Source organism: Vulpes lagopus, chromosome 16, assembly GCF_018345385.1.
Source record: "Vulpes lagopus strain Blue_001 chromosome 16, ASM1834538v1, whole genome shotgun sequence".
Taxonomy (NCBI): Eukaryota; Metazoa; Chordata; class Mammalia; order Carnivora; family Canidae; genus Vulpes; species Vulpes lagopus.
In genome coordinates, this window is record NC_054839.1 from 34,904,817 (window position 1) to 34,927,266 (window position 22,450).

The 22,450-nt window shown below is 37.7% G+C and overlaps 1 long non-coding RNA gene across 3 annotated transcripts in view; it reads left to right on the forward strand.

The window, feature by feature from the left end:
- The first annotated feature begins 3,713 nt into the window (after window positions 1-3,713).
- LOC121477127 overlaps window positions 3,714-22,450 on the forward strand; it is a 93,402-nt gene continuing 74,665 nt past the window's right edge. The window contains exon 1 of one of the 3 annotated variants that reach the window (XR_005984105.1): window positions 3,714-3,781. This is a non-coding gene — a long non-coding RNA (uncharacterized LOC121477127). Of the gene's footprint in view, window positions 3,782-14,023; window positions 14,251-22,450 lie in introns of those variants that run through there. The other 2 variants (XR_005984103.1, XR_005984104.1) reach the window with 2 other exon arrangements.

Here is a 22,450-nt window from a genome sequence, read left to right on the forward strand (position 1 = left end):
CTCACAAAGAGAATAAACATATTTAACATAGTGTATTTCTGAATGTTTAAAAGAATAAAAATTTGCTGCACATTGTAGTGAATTAGGAATGACACTTGAAAAGATTATGGGTTAGTAGAAGTCAAATAAGGCTATTTTAATTCTTTTAACTGTATTCATTATCACCTTTTCAATAACTGCTGGAATATCCTCTTGCTCGTAATTTACTTTAAACTTATTTGAGTTTTGGATCAAATAAATATCCATTAAATCAGAAAATACCACTTTTAAAAATGCATATATCTACATGATGGCAGTAGAAATATTCGTTTGTAAGGTCCTGGTCCACTACAGTTTCATGTCTCTCAAGAATTCACAAAATAATTGATAATATTATCTTCCCTGAGGACACCACGATAGTATGCCAGAAAAATAATTCTAAATCTCCCCCTTTTAAATAGAGACTATAAAATAATTTGAGTTAATGCAGATGGGTTATTAATATCAATATAATCCAAACACTATTTAAAGATTCAGTTTGCTATCAAAGATAATGTTTCCTTATTCTGCAGTTTAATTAGTAAGGAGGAAGCATTTTATCTGAAATACTGATTTTCTAAATTAGTTTGCTGGAAGGTATAGAAATATGCTTGAAGTTTTTTTTTTTTTGAATTTTGCTAATTTTTAATACATGTGTGGAGGCAATTGAAACAGGACGAAATTTAAAAAGCCATAATTATCGCAAGGATGAGTTGCTCCTAGCAAATGCAAACCTATCACTCAGGCTGTGGCCCAGTAAGAGGAAATGCTGCGTGTTCGCAGTAGAGGGCGCTGTCTTCTAGGTCTACCGAGAGCTAAAATAGAAGGTCACTCAGTCTATTGATAAATCACACTGCCGTGATTCCTAACTGACAGCTCAAACTAACATCAAGCTGGATGAGGGAGAACAAAAGGCCATCAAGCAGCCATTTTCTTGACACTTTTATTCAATCACCAGCAGATTGCTTACGACAGCAATAGCAGCTGTTTTGTCTTCATCTTTCCACATTTGATAAAAGGTGTCAACTCAAATTTTTGTAAATAATTCACTTACCCCTACTGCACACACCAGCACTGTTCAGCATATGTATTTTGTGTGAGCAGATCACTGAGGCAGGTCAGAGCTCAATGACACCAGCTGAAGGTCATCTGTGATCTAAAAGGAAGCCTCGATAAAGCTATAGCGTCCCTCAAGGTCAGAGATAAGAACTCCGCGGAGATATTTGTGATGGGAACAAAAGGTTAAACAATAGGGAGAAAAAGTATGAAAATGCTTCCTTTAATATACGAGTGCTTTTCTTTGTTTAAGAAACCTTATTCATAGCTCCTTGGTCAATTATCAATGTAGGGTGTTTGTAAACCCACCTAAGAGATTAAACATCTAAATTGTCCTCTCAAAAGTTTGAAAAAAAATATTATTTGTAGCATGCTATTCATCATGGCTGTACAGCAGCCAGAGCTGCAATTCGTTTCTATGTTCTTTTTAAAAGAATCATAAAAAGAGTGTCAAAAATTAATACAGTTAGATAGAATTTCATTTATCTAGTTCATTTAAAATTCTACCCTGAAATGCATTTAGGCTTGAGAGCTGAGAAAAAAATATAGAAAGAAGGTGTTTTATATCATAAGAGCTTCATTTGCTTTAAGGGCTTAGAGAAACTAATAGAGAAATCCTTGAATTATTGCAATAAGATACTCTATCTGGTGTTGGCAGTAGCTAAAAGTGCTGAGATTAAAAATGATACATCCTTCAATGCTGGGTTGTTTTTTCAGTTACATTACTCACAAAATAAATCTAAACAACAAATAGTCACTATTTGGTTTCTATTTTCTAATAGGAAAAGTCCATGTGCTTTTGAGATCCTGTCTTAGCTCCAACTGCAGAAGGATTTATTACCTGAAATTGATGTGCATGGAGATCAAAGAGCAGCTTCCTTACATTTTCTCCTATTCTTTCTACCTTAGAAATGGGGTGGGGGGACAATAAGTCTTGCAATGGCGTTGGCATATGTGTAGAAGAATGCAATGAGCCTGGGTAAATACGGCCACAGTAATGCAGGACATTAAAAACATCTAACAAACCCAAATAGGTAATCTAATTTCTGGTTGCAAGTTGATTGCCACAGGAAGAATGAATATTTTCACAATTTGAACGTCAACGAACTAGGGGAAAAACTGAGATCTGGAATACTGTTATAATCTTCTGAATTTTAAAGCACAATATTGCCTTTTCACGTTTTCTCTCTAGGTTATTATGCTTTTACACCTTCTGCCACTTAGCACAGGTCATTTTATACTGTAACTTGTCTGCTTATGGACATTTCTGATCTTCTCAACTAAACTGTAGGATCTCAAGGGCAAGAACCGTCTCTTAATAACTGTAGAGCATTGGGGCTTTAACGCTTTTATAAAGCATATAAAGCACTGGCCTATCTTATTTGATCGTCATAATCTCATGAGAAGATCAGATTAGAGATTATCTCCTTATAGATGAAGAAGCTCAGTTCCAGAAATGTACAAGATAACTCTACGGGTATGTTAGTGGAGGCAGCACTTGACTCTGGCCGTTAGGTGTGTAATCTACTGCTCTTTCCCATAACCTGAGTGTAGACAGAGAAACAAAGAGGGCCTCGAGAAGGGCCTCAGGAAGGAGCACAGCGCCGGCACACAGCAGAGATTTAGTGTACTGTTAAATAAGTAAATGATAACCATATGTGTTAGCCCAGAGATATGTATGAGGCATTCAAAAGCGTTTGCTCTTTTTATTGGTAGCAATGATTTGGGCAGTAGATCAATTCCAGGGTAAATAGGTCTGGTGGGCAAGAAAACTAAACTAGGAGAAGCCTATAATGTCTTTGGTCTGGGGGAGCTTCATTTTAGCAGAAACCAGATGTGTTTTCACGATGAAGAATTAATTTCCGGTAAAATGGGGATAATAATCACAGCTTTACTGTCTCATCAGATCGCTGTGGGGATCAAAAGAGACACTATATGTGAAAGCGTTTTGCAAGCTGTTAAGTGCCATGTACACACGGGAACTGCCTTAGGATGAAGGCAGTACATGCTGATGCCAGCTGAGGGCGGCGCTGAGTTCAGCGCTGGCAGATGGCTTTACCTGGAGCAGTGTGGGAAGATTTGAAAGCAATGATGGAAAAGGCCTTCCAATAAAGTAGGGGATCTAAACCCAAAGCCAGAGATAGAGAACAACAAGACTCATTTAGAGGACAATGAATAGACTCATGTATGTTTATAGACAGGAGCAGAGGATTTATTTATGCATGGAAAGATAGGTTAGGGCCTATCTGGGGAGCTTTGCAGTCTCAGAATCAAGTGAGGGAGTCTCATCTCCTGTGGAAATGTGGTTTCTGTGAATATGGGGATTCCTCTCCATGGCCCTAATTGCATACAAGGGAATCAGGGAAGGCTTTAAGGGAGTTAACCAAATTCCTCAAGGGAAAAATAACTTTCTTGCACAAGGGCGAACACGAAATGATTTTGAGAGGCAAGGTTCTCCAGGGATTGTTCAATAATACACTCTTATTGGGAGTATGCTGTGTGTCTCACATGATTCTAAGTAAATGATTTACATTAACTCAATCTTCATAATCGGGGAGACTGTTACCGTTTAACAGGTAAGATAACTGAGCTCTGGAAAGGTCAAATAACTTAGATCCTATCACCAGGAAAAGGCAGAGCAGGAGTCAACCTTAGGCAGTCTGGCCCCGGAGCTTTGGGGCGACACTGTCCTGGTCTTGATGCACTGGTAAGCCCAGAAGCAGACCCAAAGTACTGGTATTGGGTGTTTTCACTTTCTGAAAATTTATGATTTATGTACTTTTTCATATGTATGCCGCACTTTAATAATAAGTGATACAATTTTTAAAAAGTCAATACTCTGTTTCCCTGTAGAAGGAAAGAATGGAAAAGTATATATAAACTGTTAGCCTGATTATCTCTGGTTATGAGGAATAGGAATAATTTAAATTTTCTTCATTTGATTTATCCCTATTTCCTAGATTTTTGACAACTATCCTGTAAAACTTCTGGAATAAAAAAATATTGTTTTAAGTAAACAAGGAAAATTTCTGGTGAGGAAGGGGTGCAACTAACTTTGATTTAACATTCCTGTGAGTAGTATTTTTATTTACCTAATTCCCAAAATAACCACTTGAAGAGTTTTCATACCATTTGTTGCCATTTAAGCATTAAATGAATTTCAAAGTGCTAAATCATGGACCCAAGTCACACACAGGACTCAGCACGTAATTAAAAGAGACAGGATTTGAATCTGGGACTGATTCCCAAACCTGGGAAAAAATTAAGGAGAGGATTTAAGGATGGAGAAAAATTCTGGGACATAAATTTTAAACTGACCTATTAAGACAGGGGTCAGAACCAACCACCTTGAAAAATTGCCAAACAGGAAGCGACAGATAAGATTTTTTATCACACAAGAGGTTAGTTAGTATAGCTTGAAATTTAATCAGTAGCCTATGGATTCTTTAATGTAGCTTATTGGGAAGAGGTTATATCTCGATTTTTTTGACTCATCACTGGATGTCTTCTCCAAACAAAGATGAATAAACCAACATTTGTGCATGATCCTGGGAAGCCTGTTTCAAAAATACTACTTACTCTGTATAAAGTTTTTAAATTTGTTTTTGCTTCTATTTATTTGCTTATTTATGTATTTATTTATCACTTCATCCAGTAGTCCCACATTTCCCCCTCTTTTTCCCCTAAGAATGTTACCCTATTTTGGGCGGACATTTTACAGTGACTCATTATATTGGACATGAGGCAATTCATGTAACTGCCAAATTTGGAAGAATTAAATGACCAAAAGCAGATAAAGATTTTAAGTGTCTTCTGCAGAACTGAGCAGAGAAGTTTAGAAGGGGACGGTGGATTCTGGTGAATACAAGAAGAAGGGGAAGGTTTTAAGTACTTCAGTTTTAAAACAGACAAAACTAGAAACTGTTGGCACGTGACTTTGGCGAAATGCCTTGAACTTGTTCCTGTGTGAACCAGGTGTAAAGTGGCATAAAAATGACATCTACTGGACAATGCAGACTCTATATTTGACTTGAGGTGCTTTGGATAAATGATGTCTTTATTAGCTTGGGCTGGGACAAAAAGGATACAGTTGGCTGCAAAAAGATGTTTTAAAGGTTCATCCTGTTTTTTCTCCCACAATTTTTTTTTTCTACCCATGTGGCCATTTCACAGTTTATTGCTGAGTTCTTAATGGCTTGTGAAGCTGACTTTTAATAATAATAATAATAAACGCTGATATTTTCTTTTGGTAGGAAAGGGCACAAAAGGGAAAAACATGTTTCCTAAATAGTAACTTCCATGGCATTTTTCCTTGTTGGAAAACAAATAGTCCTGCAGATGTGGCACTGCCTTTTCTATCTATTTTTAAATGTACCAGTATTTGTTTCTTTCTTCCTGGTGTCCCTGAAATTACTGATGCTGGGAAAACAGGGAAAATTCAGGAAAATATAATTTATAAGGTTGATGTTAACTTATCGAAAATTCCAGAATTCCAGTATGGTTAAACAAGTGGATTTTGAGTGATCTAAAAATGGATGGGTTTTGGTGATTCTTAGAAATCAACAGGACTATTGAAGAGTTAGTGATGTCAAACAAATGTTGTTTTAGCAAAATGTAAGATATGTTTCAAATATCTCAAGATATTAAAATTTCCCTTCTTAATGAGTCTCTATCGGTCACCCTATTTAAAATTGTAACTTTTCTTAACATTCAATATTCTCCACCTCTGCTTCATTGTTCTCCGTAGTGCTTACTGTCCCCAGACACATTGTCTGATTAGTTTGTGTGTTCCTCTGGGATGTAAGCTCCACAAGGAAGGATTCTTTTCCTTCTCCTACTCTATTCTCTTAACTGCCATATCCCCAGCACTTAGAACAGTCCATGGTACATACAAGGTGCTGAAAGAAAGCATATCTTTGTGAAGATATTAAAATCCAGGGTGAATGATAACATGGTTATTTGGATGGAACCATCAGAACCAATGCCTGATGAGAACCTTCAGGAAGGTTTCAGGTGTACTGAGTCACTTAGAACTTTGATAATTCTCAGTGGAGTCTGGCTGAAGACAAAAAAGGTAGACTTAGGAAATTTTTGATGAACCTAAGCTAGGAAGAATAGCCATACAATGACAAAACCAACTTTAGTTTAATTTTGAGGGGCTAAAATGTTGGGTTCAAGCAAGAAAGCTAGAGAATAATAAAAAAAAACAGTCTTATTTATTTTAACTGAAAGAGCTATATAGCAAGTGAAGAATTTATTTAACTTACTCAGACCTGCACTTTTCTCTTCTGTATTAGATGGACTTAACTAGACTTCAGGTATCTTGTAGGTACTGAGATTACTTGATCTTCTGAAGCTAAGGGACCAAGCAGCCAAATTAGCAGGCAGAGTGGACATCTCAGCAGATAAAGAGGGAAAAGGGGCAGAGGTAGCAGTTATGGGAGCTGGAGGGACAGGTGCCTCATAGGTAGCACGTCATGGAGGCAAGGGTCAGTAGTGGTTGAAGGGGTGATTTTGGCTGGGCAAGCTGAGATGGAGCCACAGGAGGAAGAAACAGAAGAGGAAGAGGGTGGGGAGGGCAAAGGAAATATTTCTTGTGCTCCTTCTTTTGCTCTTGAGGTGGCTCCTCCCCCTCCCTATCATTTCTGTATTGATAGGAGCACTCATGATCTGTCGGGAATAAAGCAAAACCAAACCAAACCAAATCCGCAAATCTCAAATGAAGGTAGGCATGGACTCCATGAGCAAATTGGAACAATTGCCATCAGGTAAGTTTGTGCTACTGTTTCAAGATTGAGGTCAGAGAACACATCACCACGTGGGCTGGCATTTCTATATCTGATGAAGAACCACCACTCAAGTGGAGCAGCATCAGATTTTATTAAGGTAGCCATTGCATGTAGAGGTTATGTAGAACAGTTGTTCTAAACTCGAGTGGGCAGTAGAGCCGCCTGAAGGGCTTGTTAACACGGATTGGGCCCCACCATCAGATCTAGGTGGCCGAGGGTAGGACCTAAGAATGTGCATTTCTAACAGGTCCTCTGTTGATATTGATGCCGCTGGCCCAGGGACCACCTTCGAGACCATTGTTTCAGGCTGTGTTCTCAGGGTGCCTGGCGATGGAGTGAGTGGGGCGGAAGTCCATAGGCTGCCCGGGCTGGACGTCACACAAAGGAGCCCCTGCAATCCTGCTTTGAGGGTTTAAGACTCTGCTGTGTTTAAATATGGAAGATGATGCTGAGCTCATTATCAATAGAGCCCTTGACCTCTTTTCAACTGGGAGAAAGGGGCTCAATGAGGGAAACATAGGCTTTGGGCTATGTTCTCTTTGGTAGGTCTGCTACCCTTTCTCAGTGAAGAAAAAGGGAGGAAGGCTGTTGGCCCCCTCAAGTCCAGACTTAGATATCTAGACCTTGTATTGGCTCTAACCAGTTGCATGGTCTCAGACAAATCATTTAATCTCCTGCATACTGTCTTCTCATCTGTAAAATGAGAATGTCAGGCTAGATGATGTTTAAGATCTCTTCTGGCTCTCAAATTCGTTTTGTATTATTCTAAGTCAGAGGAGGCATTTATATCACAATGGCAAATGGACCAGTTTATCTTTGGGGTAATTGAGTTGGCTTTGGAGAGTTGTTCTTTCTCAGTGAAGGAAAGTCTCAGTAATCCAAATTTTCTCTGAAATCGTATGCAAGGTCTCTAAGATGCTAACGCAGTATTCAATGATCGGCTGGCTACCTTTTTCCTTTCTTTTTTTTTTTCCTTTCTGATGTCAACGACTCCTTGACAAAAATCTAAGTAGTTTGTTTTTAGTTCAGAATAGAAAACCTGTCATTTTTGGGGAAAAGGTAATAAAAATTAGACCCATTCGTTGGTACTCACAGTCCCATCACCTGCTCTTGTTGTTTGTGTGTTTTGCCACCAGATAGCAGAATTACTCTTGTTATAATCTTTTTTTGACTTAGTTGGGTTTGCTTTTTAGCAACTCTTTAACAGAGAAATGAGAGAGAGGAAGTCCTCCTTAACTTGTTACCTGAGAATAATTGGTACTGGAGGAAAAAGCTTCTGCAAGTGCATCCACTTAAAAATGCTGGCTGAAATGTGGTCAGGTAAAAATGGCTTGCGTGGGCTTTTATCATGACCAGTAAAATTAGGAATTATAAAAATATGTTCAGCTGCTCATACTTTTTTTTTTCAGCTGCTTGTACTTTTAATCAAATTTAGATTTTATTTTCAACTATACCAAAAAATGTATCCAGTGTTTTTCTTTTGGGCAGAATCCAGCTCGTGCTCTTTCTGTTCAGCTCTGTCTTCTGGAGGAAGAGTTGCTGTCTTGGCTTATTTGCCTCGTATGATTATATAAGAAATCATTTTTTGGAATTATTTAAAGACTATCAATTTTTGCAAGGGTATCCCCTGATTCTTTGATACTTGAATCCATCTCTTTGAAAACACTTGTGTCGTCACACTTGTTGATATTTCTCTTCTTGACTAGCTTAACACTTTCTGATTGTTTTGGTTGTTGGCTTTGCCTGTCCTACAGTCTTATGACAGCACTTTCTTTGACTTCATGGAATCCTGGATTTTTTTGTCAAGTTTACAATTTCATTTTGTTGTTGTTTATAAAAGCACATGAACCCAAAATACGGGGCAATGTAGTGTTAAGGAAAAAAGAATTGTTTTTCTAGGAGAAGCTTTATTCATGTTGCATTTACATAATCAGTCTAAAATTAATGTGTGTGTGTGTGTGCGTGTGTGCGCGCGCTTGGGGTTGTTGCCATTTATCGGAAGCATACAAAAAGCCTGTGTCAGTGAGATTTTGCTATAAATATATTGTATAAGAAGCCAGTGCCAAACTCAGTGGTTTAAAGCAACCATCATTCATTCTCCTGGGTTGGTAAGTTGTCTGAGTTTTGATTGATACAGTGAGTTTGACTAGGTTAAGAAGGATTTTTGAATGAGGATTAGTTTTGTAAGAGGTCTATTCATTAAGGAATTTCTTGGTACAATAGATTTTCCTTTTATGAAGCAAACCTCAACATCTTCTGGTTCTGATCCTGGTTCTGCTCCATGCTAACTATGTTATCTTGGACAATTTACTTAACCTTTATTTGTTAAATGGGGGTAACAGTAATACCAGTTTCATTCGTTTTTATGAGGACCGAATGTGATAATGAACCTCGTACGTATGGAGTAGTTACTAATCTTTAGCTTTCCTTGTTATTAAGAGAAAAAGTACCTCTGATTATGATTAAAAGGTCAATGAATTGGGCAGAGGGGGAGGGGAAAACGTGGAGTTGGAGCAAGAGGTAGGGTTTGAATTTATCCTCAGTTCTCTCATGATATAAATCAAGGAAGCTGGTAGAACCAGGATTTCACTTTATTTAATAAGTACTTACACAGTGCCATTTATTATGTGCCAGAGTCCTTCCAGGAGCTAATAAATATTAACTCATTTAAAGCTCATATCAACTCTAGGATACAGATATAATTATTTTCTCCCTTGTATAGATGAGAATATCCAGACCCAGAGAGGTTGTGTAGCTTCCCAAGGTCACACAGCTAGTAAATGGCAGAGCTGGGATTCAAATGCATGGCAATCTGGCTGCAGAGTTTGTGGTCTTTTTTTTTTTTTTAAGATTTTATTTATTTATTTGACAGAGAGACAGAGATACAGAGAGAAAGAGAGAGAGAGAGAGAGAGAGAAAGTGCAATCAGGGGAACATGAGAGGAAGAGGGAGAAGCAGCAGACTCCCCACGGAGCAAGGAGCCTTATGCAGAGCTTGATCCCAGGACCCTGATATCATGACCTGAGCTGAAGGCAGACGCTTAACTGAGCCACCCAGTTGCCCCTAGAGTGTGTGGTCTTAAGGCTGGAGGTGCTTTTCTGTCACAGGGAGCAACACAAAGGAAGCCAGGCTGAGGTGAGATATAGTCCTGAATATAGATATTTAATTTATATACTATGTTTTGAGGATTTGACTTCATTGTTTCCTTCTGAACTGAAGGATTTGAAGCAGAACTCTGTTCTGTGTCCATTTTGTCTTGTGTCCTCTCTGGAGCTTATTCCAGGATGGGAAGACACCCCCGAGCGCTAACTGCAGGCTGCTGGAGGATCACTTCCTAAAGACGTGAAGCCTTCCTGGGCTTGCCCACTTCTCATTCTCCTTCACATGAGGCAGAGAATCAGGATCACTCCATCAGGCTGCTTTTGCTCTTGAGTAATAGAATGTTTATTGCTAACTTAAAGGATATAGGATGAGTGAAAACAAACTGGGTTTTACATCCGGCTCTAGCCCGTGCAAAGATAAACACACCATGCTAATAAATCTCCCATACTAAAAATATATCCACACGGGGCAAAGGATGATGTTTGTAAATCTAATTGAATTGAATTTCACTTTTGTGCCTTTTGGGGGGCATAGTTCAAGCACGAGGAGTATGCAGCTCTGAAACACGATCCTGTGGGTCAGCATTACAGGTAATTGCCCATTTTAGCTCTAAGATGATGACTTATAATAAACTTAGTTGAGGCTCTGAAATGCTCAGTCATATAAAACTGCAATCGTCACGGGCAGGCTCGTCACCATGTGCAGTGATGCTCAGTATTTGGAATTATGTATTTTTATTTGGTTTTGTTTGTATCTCAGCTCAAGCGGCTCTCTGATCCAACAAAGATAGGGTGATTTTATTAAAAATTTAACATGTATCTCATAGCAATATTTACTTTAATGTGGTAAATCAAGAAATTCCTCCTTTTCTGAATGAGATATGTTGGTAAGATAAACTCAATGCTCTAAGATAAATATTAACTTTATAATGAAAACTAGAGAATGCCTTGTCGGGTACATTGTAGCTGTATTTCTCTAAGGAGATGGAAGCCATCCGTGCTTCTTGCTCTACCTTGTATGAGAGGGAATGGTTTAGATTTTAATCCTTAATTATCTGTCCGAGCTCCCTTTATAGTGACATCTCATCCTGTGTGTTCTTCAACTTCTCATTTTAAAAATATTGAATATGTTTGCTCATGCAAAAGACTAGCTGCTTCAAGAATTATAAAAAAGTACAACCAGGCACTTTTACACACAGTAGTCCACGGAGGAAATGTTAACTTCTGTAGGTAAAATTCATTAGTGAAAAGGAGATTTTGAAAATCTCAAAGTTAAAAAAAAAAAAAAAAAAGCTCTTACAGGGACTCTGATGAACACAACCGAAAATCCAATTAGAGAATGTTTGAGTAGAGTTCAAAGGACACCTGTGATAGTTTTGATAAAGTTACTGCCCTGGAAAGAACTGAGATATACTACTTTTCACCACGGTGATTGTCCATGTATGGGTACCTTCACGCAGTGGCACCAGTCATGAATCCTGTAAGTGACCTATTAATAACCGCAATATGAATGAAATGTGCTGCCTAGAAAATGAGGTTGCCTGGCTCTCATAAAATACCATTTTCTTTTCATAATTTACGGGATGTGTTGTCCAAGGAGATGAAGTATTTCATGTTGGTCAGTTTGGGCTCTGCATAGGCCTAATACCATGTGGAATATTTTTAATGGTTGACTGATAAAACATTGTTTCCTGCAACTCAGCCCTTTTCTGATTACAAACATCAAGGCTACAAACACAATTTCTTACTCGGTTTATCTCTTGAAGAGTTACAAATACTATCAGAGACCTAAATAAAGCAACCAAGCAAGATTTTCGTTGGTGTTATTTAACCTGTGAACGATTCGGAATTAAAGGCGTGGTCCTTGCTTTCAAGAGGCTGATAGTCTTGAAAGCAGAGGGTTAATTCCCTGTAAACATTATTTTGATTAACCACTTTTAGCAATTTTTCTCATACTTAATCATACTCAGAGATAGACAAGCTTCTAATCTTTCCATGAGGCTTATGCATGCTGAGTTACTACTAGTGGAATGCATGCAGTGGGAAGAGGGGAGGTGAGATGCTTGGATTACTTGGAGGTCATCCACTGTGCACAAGAGGGAACTTTTCCACCTTTTAAAGTATCATTTATATGTTGTCAAAAACACATGGATGCTCATATGATATCCATTCTTTGAGATTTGCAAGGTGCAGGACAGAACGTAAGTCATACACTCAAGTTTATAAGAAATCTATACGAAAGAATGTTGCAAAAATCCATTTGACATCCTGCCTGTGCTTGGCCTTGGTTTCTCCTTTGGCACATACCAGCTCCTCTCTGCTGTTTGCTGCTTCTTCTATGGTGGGGCAAATATTGGCAAATCTTTTTGGCTTTTCAATCCCAAGCCTATTAAAGTTATGAGGAGAGTGGTTGGGGTCTCAGACAGGATGAGATACAGGAGGACTCAGAAGAGCGCACGATGTGCTTTCTTCTATCTGTGCTGGGTTTTGGGTAGACACAGGAAGTGAAGAGATTTGGACTCACAGACAAGTGAAGAGATGTGGGCTTACAGAATTGTGACTGGCAAGGTTGGAAGGGGGCTGGTAATGTGAGGACTCACCGTATGGCAAATCTGTCTCTTATTGGGGTTTATGTTTGTCTTTCCGTCTTCATGATCATACCCTGAGCTCCCCTTGGGAAAAACATATTTGCCATTTTGTAGGTCAGACAATAGTCCACATCAGCGATTTCAAATGGTTCCGATGGAAAATAATGTGCTGCTTGAGCTGGACAGAGGCTTAATTTTCCCCACCATCTCCACCCCTCTCCAGCAGTGTGAATTTGGATAAGTCTTGTAATCTCGATTAGCCTTACTTTTCATGTAAAGTGGGGGCAAAACATACACTTTCTCATAGGGCTGCTGGGAATATGAAATTATCGATAAATAACACATACGTATTTGTGCAATGTAGTAAATACACTTTAAGCGGTGTCTATGACATTTCTTATTTATTGCTTAGATTTCTGAGTCTAGCACCATCCACGCTTACACTAGTCACTCAATAATGTTTGTAGAATAAAAAAACGCCAAGTTGAAGCCTATGTTATGGTAAATGCCCAACAAATACTTACTGCATGAGCGAGTGGTTCTTGTCCTAGATCAAATGGCCCAGAGAACCACCTGGGAGTTACTCATCTCAGAGTTAGCTCTGAGGATTCCAGCCCGCGGGAGCTCTACTTCAAACAGGGATTCTCATGAAAAGCAAATCAAAAGTGAATTTGAAGGAGAGGCAAAATACATTGTTTCTTATTAGGCTTGCTGTTTGATTTTCATTAGGCATCCTGCCTGATTCTTATTAGGACTGCCCTGATTTCTTTTAGGTCCTGGTCATTTAGGGTCAGTGCTCATGTGCTATATAATGATGTCATTATTTGACTTTATTACATACATGATGTAGGTAATGATTCAGGGTTTATTCCAGAAAATAATCCTAAGCACCTAATGCTGATTGGTTTAATGATACAAAAACTAATTTGGAAAGAATGGAAGGTTTCCTGGGGCACAGCTGATGATGTGAATGTGAAAAGGCTTCATTTCCCACATTTAAAGAATGGAAACAACATGCAATTACGTGTTCTTCGATGAGGTGTTTTCTTTGAAATGGTAGAACTTGGAAACTGTCCATATGAGAAAGGTGGAAAAATTTAAGCAACTGTGCCAAGGTCAGTTTTCCTTTTTTATTTCCTTTATTATTGTTATATTTATTCTTGGCTATAAACATATGCTTTCTCACTTTTTTTTCTCTCTCTCTTTTAATATGAAAACCTAATGGGGAGACTGATGAGATTGGCCAAGTCTGTGAAATGAAAATGAACTTTGTAATTTTGTTTATCAGCTTGGGGTCAATGACATAGAAATTCTGTAAGTTATAAATGTAAATATGAACATGAATTCCATGTGCTGAATTCATTCATGCAGAAGGCGGGCCCATTCCACTCCTTGCCATCACCCACCTCCTACCAGTTAACAATTAGCTAGTTAAATAAGCCACGTTGGGGTTCTTTGTGTCTGTTTTACTCGGCACCCTGTGGTGCTTATCCAAGCTCTTTAAGAGAGATTTGTGCTTGGATCTGATCCTTGTGATGCATTAAGAAAGGTGAGAAACTGGCCATTTCTTCCTTTTAATGCTTTTCTTTGGGATGGGATGGAATAGGAGCACACACCGAGTGACCCTAGTCACTCACTCCTAGACATCATTTCAAGTACCAACTGCACTGACTGAGCTTTTAAACTGGCCTTAATTAGGTGAGTAAATTCCCCACTCTCTATCATTTTAATTTTCTGAATCACCTTTATCTCACAATGCCTGATTTCTACCCACTCACTTATCCACTGCTTGTAGTTACGTACTCTTGACTGTCTTACGAGATGTTGTTTAATAAACAGGAAAAAGACTAGCCCTTTTGACACTTAATCTCATTAGTTCCTTGTTCTTACCGGTTCTTCCATTTTTTTGCCATGGAAATTTCCCTCATCAAGGTTATGTTTATACTGTAAAGGGGAGATTATAAATATGACAGTTGAACATAAGGACGTTGTGAGTTGTTTCTTCTATTCAATTCTTTTCCTCCTCTGAGGAGACATGATCTGCATCTCGTCTCTCATATCCTTTACCAGATGCCACAATGGCTTATTCCCCAAACTCGATCAATTCCCTTCTTACTGGTTTTTAAGCTTGATGTTCTGTCTCTGTTTGTGTTTGTCAAAAATTAGTTTTGCCCAATTTCTATGTCTGTTCTTAAGTGCTATAGGACAGAAAGCCAAGTGAGCCTAATGGAGAAAGGAGAACAGAATCAGGAAGGCTGAGTCCAAGCCCTGAACCTCATTGATTTGCTGGATGCCCTTGGGCCAGACTGGACCATTTATGCCCCAGGGTCCTCATATACAATGAGGGCTCAAAGTGGGGCATCCAGGGTCATTTCTGTTGGAGCGTGGGTATTTCCTCACCTATACAATGGCCGTACTAATAACATCGGCCTTATGGAGATTTAGGATTAAATCAGATTTTATGTATATGTTCTACATGGTGTCTGTCCTAGAATAAGAGCTCACTAACTCAACAATAGCGAACCTCTCAATGGAGCTAATTGGATCCACTCCTCTGTCTAGCTTATGTTCCCAACTAAAATTCTTTTCTTCTATGGAAAGAGTCAGGGGAGGGGACAGTGGGGCCAGATGGGGAAAAGAGTTCTCAAGGAAGTAAATCCCTGACGGGGTGGCCCCTGGATTCCCAGGATCCTTCTAGCCCAGTCACCTTGGATCAGACCAGAAAAAAACAGCTTCCAACTAAGCAGCAGAATCCTAGAATCACTGCTGCTTAATCTTGGGAGTTCCAACCAGCCAAAATGAGTAGAGTCAGTGTGTAAGACAAAGTGGGCCACTCCTTGCAGACAGCAGCCAGCAGCCTCTGAAACAGGATGGGTTTGGCTGCCAAACCTGGGATTACCCAGCTGGCTTTGTAGGCTCATCCCAGAGTCCCTTGGCTCATTGTGCAATGACATGACCCTGCATTTTGTAAATTTCAAGTTTTTAGACCACATTTATCATAGTTAGATTATTTCTGGGTGAAATATATTTACTAATATATTTAATATTGGTTTCTTTCTTGATGTCATACCTTGTGTCTTAGATTTAGAATCACTTAAGACCGTTTTGGTTTCAAGTGATATAAGTTTATCTCTGACTGACTTTAGCCTTGGAGGATTTATTAGGTGAGATATTTGAAAATTCAGGCCTAGTTGCCTCCCAGGGACTCAAAAAAAGTCAATTAGAGCTTGGTTTTTTCTTCTTGTTTTTGCCACACCCCTTGTCTAAACTTTCTTGTTTGTGGATTAAAGTCTCAGACAAACTCTTACCTTGTTGTGGCCTTGGTAATTCTAGTCCTTTACTCAACCAACTACAAATCTGGCAGATATAGAATTTTTCTTTGGTAATTGTGTCTCACTCTACTGCCTAGGGCCACATGACCCCTCCCCCGATCAGTTCATCCAAGGGGATGGAATATGATTGCTCAATCCAGTCGCTGCCCCACTCCTAGTTTGAGGTCATCCCTACCTGAAGCCAGTGGACAAAAGTAGGGACAGACTCATATTCCAAAAGGAAAGAGGATTCTTCTACCACAGTCCTCCAAAGAAGAGGGAGTCAATGCTGGACAGGCAGAAAGAACAGATGCTCGTCACAGATCTCTTTACTGGAATTTGGAGCTTCACAACAAGAAAAAAAAAATGCGTTCAATTGTTCACTTGAACATTTAGCATAAATCCTAGTTTCTAGATTGAATGCCCTGCAGATGCTGGCATTTAAAGTGGTAATTATAAACATGGAAACCTGCTTGTGGTATAATGATAGGTAGAAAAACAGAATATAAATCTTATGTTCATAGAGGTCACAGTTACATAGATAAAATCTGGAAGGGATGTTTAAAGTGAAAATAGTTTAGATTAGAATGTTTATGGATACTTTTTCCTTTAAAAATACTTTCAATTTGTTTCTATGACTTTTAGTTAAAGAAAAGAGAAAGTTCAGTGAATGAATGAAAGTTGATCTCATTAGATAGGAATGTGGTACGTGTGTGTGTGTGTGTGTGTGTGTGTGCAGATCTTCTTGACAACATGACAACTGCCTTTAGCATATTAGTAGTAGTTTTGAGAAGGATTCTGTGTCCTTTGCACCATAGTGCCTGGGTCAAATGTTCCACTTTCTCTTTTACTCAAGACTGGCCCTACATTTCACTGATTTTATACCTTACCGAGATAATACACTTTTATTCAATCTTACTAGATATGACTAGATATTAATCCTTCACATTTTCTAAACTTGATATCCCTCACTTTTATTTCTGTTTTCTTCCATGACATTGAATGAAATTAGCCAATCGCTTCCCTCTACCTTTGCTTCAAGGTTGCATTACTCTGTGTGAGTCCTGCATTAGGGGCGGTTGGGGATAGGCGACCCAGGATCAGAATGGTTACTCCAGCAATGCCCCCAGGTTCCTGGGATCTTTACACTTTTTTCATTATGCCATCTTAACTTAAGAGTTATACTTGAAATCTTGCCTATTATTTTTTGGCTATAATATTTGGCTATTTATTTTTATTTAGGGTAACTAAACAGGTCATTACTTATTTTGAAGAAAAAGGAAGACAAGTCAACTGATTTTATGAGTAAGCCATTCCAATATTTAAGAACTAAATTGCTAGGAGATATATGCTTTTATATTATGCAAACTATTTTTGTGAAGTAGTCTATGCTATTTTTTTTCTGGGAAAAGGAAGAGATCTTTTGCTAGAGGGAAGAGACCTAAAGAGACCTAGAGTTTGTTATTATCTGTGGTCTCTATATTATCATCTTCATGTTGAATCTTAGCCTATGTTTCTTACCCACAGTTAGTCTCATGAATTCCCCTCATCTGTCCTCAAAATCTATCTCTGCATGTATAGATGTGATAGTGGCACTTTGATAGTTGTGCTAAAACGGGGTTCCACTGCCTCCCCAGGTGTCTAACTGTGGCCTAATCATTCTGAGTCTTAGTTTTTTCAGCTAAAAAAGGGATGATTGTGTCTACTTTTCATGGCTGCTGAGTGCTGTTGAATGAAAAGTATTGGATTGATTATAGAGAATTGCCTGTGTCTGACTGATGAATTTAAAAGGAAGTTTCATGTGGTTCAAGCTAACGTTTGTAAGGTCTAATCACAATGCCATAGGCGGTGGCTCCATAAACAGTATTTGTTATAGTGATAGTGGTAGGAGTTTCATACTTGGCAATAAGGAAAATAAGATGTTGACTTGGCAGTTGCAATACACAAAGCCTCTCTCTAGTTCAAATCAAGTTAAACAAGGCAGTTCATCCTGGCTCTAGGCCAGACTGAGGCAATATTCAGTGGCAAGGAGCTCTTAGCTCCCTAGCAAGTTGGAGGGCGCAGGGGAAGCCTTGTCTTGAATGAAAGACATCCAAGCCTTCAGTCTTGGATGAAAGCTTTGAGCAGTAGGTAGATGAGGGCCTCTGATGAGTTATTCCTCATCATACTAAAGCTATAGAGTTCTCCCTAACTTTCTCACCCCAGCAATATCAGGGTCAAAGGCACTTTAGGGATCATTTATGTGTATTTGTGCTTTGAAGGAGTCAGGGGGTGTGTGTGAGAAACTTTTACGGTTCTTGCTCTACACAGATTCTTTTGATTGAATTATCACAGAGGTAGTGAAAGAGAATCAATTAGTAACTCTGTTCAGAGAGACAAATTGTGCTTACAGTTTGAATATTTGCAGACAGAAAGACTGAGACCTTTTCCATGTTAGAATGTTGAATCAACTTGGAAGGGAATTGGCTATCATGTGATGGAGAAAGGAACTGTGACAGATAAAGTAGGGAGGACCGGATGTGGCATAAAAGCACCAGATCTAAAAACAGAGATGCAACCTGAGTGTCTGTTGATTAGTGCTTCCATAGCTCCCCAAGACCGAAGGGCTGGTCATTAACATCAAACCTACACTGCAGTGATGCTTGAGTTGGCTTGTAATTATATGCACATTTAAAATTAACTGTTGGGAAAGCTCTTTGTGGGTTTTTGTTCTAAATGACTTTACAGCTTTTTTTTTTTTTCCCTCAAGGTTCTGTTTTGAAAGAGGTATACTCTACAGATAAACTCAGCCCACATTTGAGGTTAATATCCAGGTGTATGCTCAATCTACACTCCTCTGTCTCTTCAAAGGACTTCTCAATTCATTGATTAATGTCAGTGATCAGAGGCTAAAGTCAAGAGTTATAACAATGATTGAGTGAAACCATATAAACAATCATTAATAACAGGTTGACAGTCTAGTTGCAGGGGTGTATTGGGGCATAGACTTAGGCACCCAAGAGGAAAAGGGATGGATGTTGGACATGGATAAGGAACAGAGGTGAGGGAAACTGGGAGTCCTTTTTCTTGCCACCTCTCTTTATCTATAAAGCTTTGTCAAGAAAAGACTAAAAATAGAAGAAGAGGAACCCAGAGAAAAATACCCTCTTCTCCCCACCTCTAGACCTTTGATCTGTTTGGTAAAGAGCTTTTTTTTTTTTTTTTTTTTATACCAATACCTCATTTGACTCATATAACAACCTAAAAATGTAGACTGAATAAAAATAATTAATTTCATGTGACAGATGAATAACTAAGCCTCAAGAATATTTAGTGATTTGCCTAGTTTGAGCTTAGATTGTAACTTAGGTCTTCCATCTCCCGGTATGCTTCTGCTTTTGCTAAGGCATTTATTCATTGTGCATTCTTTGACATTGAACTACTCTTTTTGTTACTTTGTGCTATTAATGTCTATTAAAAGGAAAATTGGAATCTGGGCAGTGGAGCAGTATAGGATTAGAAATCAAACAATATATGTCTAATTAATTCAATGAATACTTGATTAATATTTGGCAGTTGCATTTTCATTACAATATAATTAATTAGAATTTCTAGATAAACAACTTCACGCAGTTGCTGTGAGAATTAAATGTGATAATGTATGTGAAAGTGTCTACCACAGTGACTGGCAGTTAGAAGGGACTCAATTAGTTGAATTTGAATCTTATCAAGACTAATTTTCATGAGGATTTCATTGAGGTAAAACTTTCCTTTAGGATAGAGCACTAAAAATGGAGAAATAACATTTAATGTTATCATTAGTTCTGAAACTTCTGAAAAGTGAGCCTCAGGATTTCAATTTGGAATTTATATCTGTATACCTCATCAGAATCTCAAATTCAGCATCTCCAAATTGTCATGTCTCCCCCCACCCCCCATGATTTGTTTTCTCTCTGAATCCTTCCTTTTGCTAGTGGTCAGCCAGGCTCAAAGTCATGAGTCTTCTCTTTTTTTCAAAGCCAGCCACCAAATTCTTCCAAAATTTTATCTGAAATATTCTATTTTGTCTTTTTTCCCTCTATTTCTCCTAATATTAATTTACCTAGGTTTATGTCAACTCATAGGAAAATTGCTATCTCCGAAATGGTCTTCATCTCCTTGATCTTGTCCACATTAAAGACCTTTCTTGGATTAGTTTTCCTAATACCCCATTTTTGTTATATTAATCCTGTGATTAAGAAATTTCCAGGCTTCCCAATACCTTATGTACCAAGTCTAACATCCTTTTGATTTTCAATTACCTTTATAATGTAGCCTCTCTTAAGTTTTCTAAACACTATCTTAAGTCTCATTTCATCCAGGAGCATGAAAATCCAAGCCTACATTTGGTACCTATTTTCTTTTTCTTTTATGTTTAGTGTTTACTTAGGCACTGTTATATATTGTTTAAGAATTGCCCGCCCAAGCTTTATTGAAGTATAATTGACAAATAAAGGTTGTATATAGTAAAAGTATACAATTTGATGTTTTGATATACATATACATTATAAACCAATCAATCAAGCTAATTAACATTTCCATCAACTCACATAGTTGTCATTTTCTTTTTTTGTGTGTTAAGAACACTTAAGATCTACTCTTTTAGTAAATTTCAAGTATAAAATACAGTATTAACTATAGTCACATTAATCTACAGAATTTATTCATCTTACATAATGGAAAGTTTGTACGTTTTTGACCAATGTCTCCTCATTTCCCTATCTCCCTACCCCTGGCAACCACCATTCTACTCCCTGCTTCTATGAGTCTAACTACTTTAGATTTCACATATATGTGAGATCATACAGTATCTGTCTTTCTGTGTCTGGCTTATTTCACTTAGTAAAATGTCCTCCAAGTTCATCCATATTGTTACAAATGGCAAGATTTCCTTCTTTTTTATGGCTGAATAATATTTCTATATGTATTGATTCCTATGTATATTTATATAAATATATATTGGATATATATCAGATATATATATTGGATATATATATATATATATATATATGCATATATCACATCTTCTTTATCCATCCATCTGTTGGTAGATATTTAGGTTGTTTCCATGTCTTGGCTATTGAGAATAATGCTTCCACAAACATGGAAGTGCAGATATCTCTTTAATATACTGAGTCCATTTCCTTTGAACATATACATAGAAGTGGGATTCCTAGACAACAAAGTGGTTCTATTTTTAATTTTTTGAGGAACCTCTGTCCTGTTTTCCATAATGGTTGTACAAATTTACATTACCACCAACAGTATACAAAGATAAACATCCACATTTTCTCCACATCCTCATCAACACCTGTTCTTTTCTTTTTGATAATAGCCACAAGAATTGCTTCTTTTGTTTACTTTTCCATCTCAATTGTAAGCATCTCTAAGATAGAGAGTCCTCGTGCTATATGTTTGTGTTCCTAACATAATTTAAACCAGTCCTAAAAATATAGTAGTAACTCAATAGATATTTATTGAATTAAATTGAACTAATCTTTACTAATGGGATTTGGGGGTGTTAATAGTAAACTTACACAAAGTTGTCACCAGGTGGCGGTAAACATGGAAAAACTGCCTAATGCCTGATTTGTTTAATTAAAGAAAAAAAATGTTCTTTACATAATTTGTATGCAGTTTTAAATTATGATTTTATATTGTTGTTTTTTAACCTCTCCAGTTTTTTTAAATTGAAGTATATTCTGAATGATATGAATGCATTAGTAATTGTGTAATTGCTATGGTGGGGAAAGGTATTATATAATCTTTTGAAAATTAGAGATCTCAAGGGCATGATGTTAGATAAACGTATTTTAGGCTTAAAATGGAAAAAGAATGCCAATTTTTGTTGATGTTTTAAAAGGGGGAATGTGCCTCAAATAGTCAAAACTTCTCTGAAATTGGGAGCCAAGTAAGTTTTGTCATACGATGTATAGAAACCTTACCATGGTGTGATTTTTGGTGAAATTTCTGTCATTGGTCTTTTTCATGAATATTTATTTAAATCCCAATGGAAATCATTGCTCATCTGAAAGGGAGTTAACAATGCTTAATAGCCTCTTCTGATTTGATTGATGTTTTTGTCACTTTCCTTGAAGTAAATAGGTTCCATTAGCATACCAAATATGCTATCTGTCCTTTTACCTCCACAGGCACTTAACTGACCACTCACTTAAGATTTAAATATCCCACCTAGGGTTTTGTTGTCAGTTCAGGGTCAATTTTTACAGGAAGAAAAGGAAAGAGCTTTAACTACTTAGCGAGTGAGTAGTTTCAAAATGGAGGAAAAATAGTTTTCCTCATAGTAAGATTTACTTCATTTGGACTACTTAATTATTCTGCCTTCAAAGTGTCTACAATCCTGAAATAGCTAAGATCATTGAAATCAGTGTGTATTGAGCAAAAAGTAAAAAAGAAAAAATATTTGGAATGATTAGGAAGTGGTTAAAATGTTCAAGAAAGAGTCTCAAATCAAAGAGATGAAGATAATTTTTGAAACTAAGGCATGGCATACAGAAATCAGTAAGTCTGAGTGAAGGATGAACTCATACATATTCTTCTAGTATGTA